An 8,469-nucleotide genomic window follows, 5' to 3' on the forward strand; every position below is an offset into this window, starting at 1 on the left:
CACAAGACTAAATCACATGACAGACAAAAGACAGGAAGAAGAAACAAACACCCAAAACGTGACAGTTACACTTCAGATTGTGTCCTGTCTCAGGCGAGGAGAGAGGATTTTCTACAGTCACAATGGAAATATTTATGTAGATGTAATTAAAAACCTTGCTATCTTATAAGTAGTCTTTTCAATGCTATGTCAAAATTTTATTCAAATATATGACAATCATATTTTACAGCCCGCTGACATTTCAGGACATCATGTCCAACTTTCTTTCTTTTTTTTAATGCTGGCAGGGAAAGAGTTAAAGTACAGTTAAAGGTATAAAGGTATAAAGTACTGTAAGGTGTAACATAGTATACTCAAAGTGCAAAACAATATATAAATAGTAAACTATAAATATGATGTTAAGTTCATTTAAAGAAAACTTGCTGGGTTGTTTCAACCCAAAGAAATTCTGGGTGAAATGTGGACAAACATTGGGTTAAAAATTTATTTACAAAACGTAACCCAACGTTTCAGTTTGGTCCATATTTGACCCAAATTTGGGTTGAAACAACCCAGCATTTTTAGAGTGTATTTCAGCTGGAGAGCAAGACAGGAGAGGTCATGATTTATATATTAACAAAACTTGATTGATTGATTGATTGATTGATTGATTGATTGGTTGATTGATTGGTTAATTGATTGATTGATTGATTGATTGATTGATTGGTTGGTTGATTGATTGATTGGTTGATTGGTTAATTGATTGATTGATTGATTGATTGATTGATTGATTGATTGATTGATTGATTGATTGATTGATTGATTATCCCCTGAGGGAAATGTTGTTGCTTGTGTTTCAGTATGCGTACTGTAGAAGAAAGCCCATCGGAGGATGGTATTGACCTAGCTTCCCAGAAATCCTCACCAAAGTCTAGGTCTTCTTTTAAGAGTAAAAATCGAAAAGGGGGTAATAAGACAAAACTTGTGATGCCAAGTAAAGAGGCACGGCTGAAGGAACTGTCTGAGTTATTGGATGTAATGGACAGGCTGAATATTTGAAAGCCAATACTGTGTTTGAAATTCTATTTCAGGGTTAAAAGGTTATAACCGTTAGTTGAACGATGATTTGAAGAAACTTGATGTGTTAGGTAAGAAGTGATAACCATCTCTGAATAGATATGATCTCTGCAAGCAGGAAGCATGAATTGGTTTTTAACCTACAACGACGCTTTTGCATATGTGTTAATTTTGCAAACATGAACAGTATAAAAGAAGGGGACGAAGAAGAGATCTTCGCTCTTCCTTGCAATCACCAACCTGATACGCCAGCGGTTGTCAGGCGCAAGAAGCTTCAAGCCTAGCTAGTATCTATCTGTTAGTTAATACTCATTTATGATCTACAAGTATTCATTTTCATTTGATTATTGTAATAAATTTTGTAACATTTATTATAATCATCTGACTGGACCTTGGATCATTGAGTGTTAGTCACATTCTTCTAATTGGGCGGGAGGACCCTTCCTGGAGAGAACGACATCAAAGGATGAGAATTCTTTTGAGATAAGAATAACCCATATGAAATTTGATTGATAAAAATAGCCTAGCCAAAGAGGCAGCATATAACAAGTGTATATGTATAAGGATATACGTATGATTAATTGTTATGATGTAAACAAGGTTGAAGAGTATCACAAAAGGTAGACTTATAATATAAAGGGGAAATCTATTATTTCAATAATAGAATACGAAAGATAACTATATGAACGCTAATTGGACACCAAACGATAAGAAAAAGGTATAAGACTTGTGTGCAGACCATTGTAAGATCAGATGAACAGCTGGCATCTCACTTTGTTGAACTGCTCAATAAAGTTTATTCTTCTGAGACCTGAAACTTCGACTCTGAAAGATTTCTTCTGAGACCTGAACCAGACTTTGAAGACCTGAACCAAAGATCGAGAATTTGCCACCACACCTCTTAGAGGGATACCAATTAGTTTACTTGCAATACTCAAAACTTTCCTAAGCGAACTCTTTTGTTCCACTGTGATATTTCCAAACCAACAGGTGATACAAAATGTAAAAACACTTTCAATAAAAGAATTATAAAACACTCTGAGGATTGAGACGCTTAGATTAAATGACAACATCATCCTAAGGAAGTATAGTCTTTGCTGTCCTTTTTTGTTCACAGCTTCAGTCAATCAAAGACAACCCCGATGTATTTATACTCATTAACACTCTGAATTGGCTCCCATTCACACTCACTGAAGACTCCTTCCTAAAATCAATACACATCTCCTTTGTTTTTGAAATATTTAACTTACGGTTTGACATGTCACACCAAGAAATAAATTCATTTAAACCAGGTCCATGCCTGTCCTCGTCCCCCTGAAGGAGAGTAACTGCAGTATCATCTGCAAATTTGATTAGATATCTCCCTGAATGGGTACTTATACAGTTATTTGTGTACAATATAAACAGTAGGGGTGAAAGGACACAGCCTTGTGGAGATCCAACATTAGTAATTTGTTTCTCCGATAGTGATCCACTGACACACACTCACTGTACTCTGTTCCTTAAAAAATCCCGCAACAATCAGTCCCCCGTCCAGGTTAAACTCTGTGGCTAATCTTTCGACCAACACAGTTGGCAATATAGTATTAAAAGCAGATGAAAAGTCAGCAAATAGGATGTTCACGTGGTTTTTGGAACCTTCAAGATGCGAGTAAACAATATGCAACAATGTTAAGATTGCATCATCCACTCCCTTGTTTGACTGATATGCAAATTGAAAAGGGTCCAAGATATATTGCGTTTTTAACACTACATACCTTTTAACAAGACTTTCAAAGCTTTTAAACACCAAAGAGGTCAGTGCAATTGGCCGATAGTCACTAAGCTCTAATGGTTTATTGATTTTGGGAACAGGTATAATAGTTGAAGTTTTCCATATAGTTGGTACTATGTGTTGGTCTAAAGATCTTTGGAATAACGAAGTAAAAACCGTGGATAAGTTGCTCAGTACAGTTTTTTAACACTCGTCCACAGATGCTGTCAAGCCCAGGGCTCGTATGCATGTTGCAACTCTGAAACATTTTCTTTACATCAGCCTCTTTAAAGTCATTAGTTGATTCCAAGAAAGTTTCTTCCTCACTATTAGTATCCTCTAGCCTGGGAAAACCCAGACAACTTCCGGCAAATTTAGATTTGCTCTGAAAGTTAGTCTGGCAAAGAGCTCATTCAAGCTCATTTCCAATCCGCCGAAATCACGGCACCAATGAGAAACGTTGGGGCGGGCTTTACACGATGACGACAGCGCTGGGATTTTGAACATGATTTTGTGAGTAGCATCTGCCTGCAGTCCCGGAGGCTGCATTTTCAGGACCCCACTTCTAGGACCGCATTTCTAGGACCCTAGTTTTTTAGTGACAGCGCCACCTACCGAATTAGAGGACCAGCGAAGATGGACGACATTCAGAGTGTGAGTATCAAATGCGCATCAATTTTTATTTGTTTAACTTTAAAAACAATTGTGATGCATTTCATTGGAAAGTTAACGTTGCCAACGTGCTGGTGATTTGCTAAACAGTCTTGAATGCATAGCCATCATATATTAGCCTCTAATGCTGGAAAATGAATTGTTGAACTGTTGCATGATAAGCATGTGTTGACTTATTTACAGCACAATAAACTGTAGCATGTTCGTTCTGAAAGCTTGCTAATTACTCATTGTTTTTCCATTTTAATTCAGTTAAAATAATCTTAATGTTTTCACTGTCACGTGCTCACAGTCAGCCTGTTTAACGTTGCCCACAATACATGTTAGTGTCTCTTCATTTTGACATGGTTTTATAAAGTTGGTAGTGCTGCTGCATACATCACAATGTGTGCTTTAAATATTATATATGGTCAGGAAAAGTCGTGTCAATAATGTTATTTCTATTCAGATTTCTTGCATCTCTCTCTATTATTTTTTTCTCAGTTCAGATGGGCTTTATTGACATGAGTGTTTCTAGAACCTTTGTTCCCACAACATCAAAATATTGTTTTTTTCCCCAAATCTTTGAACAGTATGCAATAATTGTATTATGAACATTAATTGGTATGAAGATTGATATCATTATTTTTATCATTACTCTGTGGTAACTAAGATCTTTTAAATATGAAATTTAAAATTAGAGAGTAGAACATGTTCAACTAAATGTTCCTTATTTAATTCACTTCTCTTACTCTCTCTTAGGAGTCAGTGATGATGTTGTCCATGTGTTTGTCCATCCATTGAAGTTCTGTCTATGTGGTTCACATCATGCTCAATTTTGTTTTTGTGTGTTCAAGTTCAGTTGTTATATATTATTTTGTAAAATATTTAGTGTGTTCAAGTTCAGGTGTTATATATTATTTTGTAAAATACACAATCTTAAATCTACCCCCAGAGTCATCCTTGTCTTCCCTCTGTACTTGAAAATGTGGTCCATCTAGTGACTGAAAAGGCTATAACATGATTCCTTGTTTATTTTACTTGAGTTATTATAGTATGCTACTTAGACCCAATCATTCATTTCTCAACATTCCATGGAACCTGGTTTAATTGCAATAAAGAAAGTAGTATGTGGGTGTAATACAACTTTAAAAAAACCTCTAATGTAGTTCAAACTGGGTGGAAATACTGCCTTGGTGGCACTTTTTTCGGTCCTCCAAAACTAGGATCCTGGAAATGCGTTCCTGGGACTGCGGTTCTCCGACTCGGTAGGTGGCGCTGTCACAAAAAACTAGGGTCCTAGAAATGCGGTCCTAGAAGTGGGGTCCTGAAAATGCAGCCTCCGGGACTGCAGACAGATAATATTGGATTTTGTAGCCTACATTACAAAGATGGATGCCGCCGTCGAACATCACTCGTTCGAATCAGCTATCGCGTCAGTTTTAGGCGATTTGAACGTTTCCTTTTAGTTAAAAACCGAGCAAAGAACAACACTCAGAGATGTTTTTTCCGCCGCTCTGCATACGTCATCTCCTTCATCGCTCTGATTGGGTTTCTGCGATCCGTCATCCGTTGGTGACGCCCCTCTGGAAATGATTTGTCTATGACGCTTTGCCAGACCATAACTCAGTTACAACTGAGAATGGTCTGGTTTTAACCAGGCTAAGTATCCTCACTATTCCCCTCAAAACTTGAAAAAAACTGATTTAAACTATTCGCAAGCTCCAGATCCCCACTTTTACCATCTGTGATTGTCATATTTGTGTTATACTTTCCTTGACCTTTATGTGGTACACTAATCATCGTCCTAATGCCTTCCCATGCCTGTTTAGAATTTTCCTGTGACATTTTAGCTTAATTTTTTTGGTTTATATACAGTAGGGCCTTATCAACCTTAATTTGTCTTTTACTTTCCCTTTGAATGTCCCTTTTAGCTAAAACATCCTTATTATAATATGCTACTGTAACAACATTATGTATTACATTAAATTAGCTCAAATGATATATAGGGAATTTTAATAATTAATCAGGAATATGATTAACATATATCACATATTACAGTTACATTAAATCATTGAAGCTGCAAATAGACCGATTGTATAAATGAATGATCACCACAATGAGTTATGGTTCGTCATTAATATATCAATAGTCTCATTACAGATCGATTATATGAGATAACTTTAAAGGAATTAATTTAGTTATCAAACGATCTGTCTGTCCAGCAAACGGCCGTAAGATTAACTTATCAATTTTCAACAAAAATGATCTCTTTCTTATAATTCAAAAAAGCTATTTTCTGGCCATGAAAAATCACCTTCTTGTTATTTTCAAATTTAGGTTACTGAAATAGTAACGAATTGTAAAGCTTTGTAGCTAGATCAAACATTTCATTGACTTTGTAAAAATGAGCATTTTAGACAGAAGCAATCAAGAATATGGTTTAAATAAAATGAAACTACGGATACAGAATTCTACATTTAAACCCGGGATACATGTATGTACAGTAAACAGTAAAACTAACAAGACAAACGAATAACAACGGGAGTGAGAGAGAGAGATTGAGTGAGAGAGAGAGAGGGAGAGGGAGAGAGAGAGAGAGTAAGAGGATGAGAAAGTAAAACTAAAGGTCAGGATTAGAGATTGCAGTACGGCACAAACCACAGACAAAATGAACCTTGAGAGACACAAATATCAAATCCCCTGAATGGGGTAAACAGATCTTAAAGCATTTAGATCGATAGGAATTATGATACTTGCATGATTCTTCGTGTGGCTGAGAACGAAAGCGTGTGTGTGTGTCTCTGTCCTCGTGTCACGCGTTCACGTGGTCTTTCAGAGCGAGGGAGCGCGTTAGTTTGAATGTCCTCTGAGATGCAGTTGCTGGTTGGTTCAAAGAGTCTCTTTAAAGTTGAAGTTGCCGATTACGTTCATTTCACTGAAACTGAACGTAGGAAAGTTCGAAGACGAAAATAAAGAAAGATTAAAGAAAAAGGAGAAACACGGCGTAAAGCTCCCTAAGGAGCCATGGAACTGGAAACCTCTCACAGGGAAAAAGCTCTCTATAGGAACTTCCTGGGGTCAGTCTTTTATGGAAAAACTGGGTTCACGCCTCTGTTTGCGCGAACCACCCATGACCATCCGAGAATCTGAAGCGGACAAAGTTTTCTTTGTCCTGTGGGGGATGCCCACTGGACGTTTCGGGGGGGGGGGAACGTCCAGTGGGCATGTTTCGTTTCGTTTCGTTTTGTGTGTCCCGTGAGACGTTGAAACGTTTCGTTTCGTTTTGTGTGTCCCGTGAGACGGCGAGGTTTGCATCAGGGGAATGGGTGACTACAACGCTTGGCTTGTTTTTAATGTGTCATGTGCCAGGGAGATCCCAGTCATAGTGGCATCCCCCTGCTGGTCAACATCCCCCAAGGGGGTCGTACACAGAATGCTCTTTGTTTACTCACGAAGAACTGAGCTTTGTTTGTAAATCAGAGGCAGAAAACGCATCTTTAACGTTGCCATAACACTTGTCCGATGTCTTATTTTTCCTGGTGCAACAGTTCACATACTGGTAGTAAGTCCTCGAACAGATTTTCAAGGAGGTCTTTGTGAAAGTTGATATAACACAGAGATTTTAGCTGAATTTGCTAGCGGATGTATAAACCACAGTAAAAAACAGTGGTGGGAACAGGAGCAGTAATTGACAGGAGCAGGCCCTGTCGTGGCAGATTCTCGGTCTTCGGTCCCTAATTTTCAAAGTCTGGTTCAGGTCTCAGAAGAAATTTTTCAGAGTCGAGGTTTCGGGTCTCAGAAGAAAATAACTTTATTGAGCAATTCAACAAAGTGAGATGGTAGCTAGGCATCTGACTTCACAAGGGCCAGCGCTCAGGTCTTATACCTTTTTCTTATCGTTAGGTGTCCAATTAGTGCTAATACAGTTATCTTTTTCTACTTGCTCCTCCTTGGCCTGTCGCCACACTAACTTCAAACGATCAAACTAACTGTCACCATCCATCATTTTGACAGAAAGTTTAACCAGAAGGGGCGGAACTAGATCAAAGGTCACCATCCATCATTTTGACAGAAAAGAAACACCTGCATCAATGCCTTATTCTTATTGGTGGCAAGACCTTAGCGCATGCGCTTTTTTAACATCTCCCCATGTATTCAGGGCTAGTTTTCTCTAGTATAGACATCACAGCTTCAGACCTGGTTTTCTCCAGCATTACAGCATTTTATATTATTCAGACCCATGTATGAGACATGTATGAGACAAATGAAATTCCCCAACAGCCTTTGAAAGAGAGTTGTGAAAAATTGACAGACTGATTACTGATATAACCTATTTTACCATGTATTGTGCATGCTTGTTTGATTTTGATCAAATAAAATCATAAAGCATAAGCTTAAATTATAATAAATAGTTGCATTGCTATTTTAGGTGCTGATCATGTACAGTAGACAGTGATTATTATTTTAGAATCAATATGAAAATGTTCATAATATGTAACAATAAGAGTTTGATGTGATTTGTTTTTAATAAAATATGAATGTTAGCATATTAAATTATTATATTATTGATTGATTCTTGATAGTGATATAGTCTGGAGCAGGTTTTAGGTTAACAGGGTAGACATGGTTATGACATTCCTGAAAGATCCTATATATATATATACATTTTAAATGAAAAGGTTAACAGCTTACTCTGAGTATACTGGTTTAGTTGCTAAACATTTGCTGAATTCGGAAGGTATAGCATACTACTCTTTCTATTTTTCCTATATATCTTTCTATGGGAAAAATAATATGGCTACAGAGCACCGAGCATTAGAACAGCGAGGCACAATAACAGTTTTTTTTCACTCAGGCTATTCGGTCTGAACAATTAAACTCTCATAACTATACACTGTCATAACTGTACATTCATACATAACATCTAAAATTGTACATCTGTAAATTACCTAATAAACTGTAGGCTACACTTGTATATAACATATTCATTAAAACAAATATATATA

The sequence above is a fragment of the Rhinichthys klamathensis genome, unplaced genomic scaffold (genome assembly GCF_029890125.1).
Source record: "Rhinichthys klamathensis goyatoka isolate OS25496 unplaced genomic scaffold, OSU_Roscu_1.1 h1tg000310l_1, whole genome shotgun sequence".
Classification (NCBI taxonomy): Eukaryota; Metazoa; Chordata; class Actinopteri; order Cypriniformes; family Leuciscidae; genus Rhinichthys; species Rhinichthys klamathensis.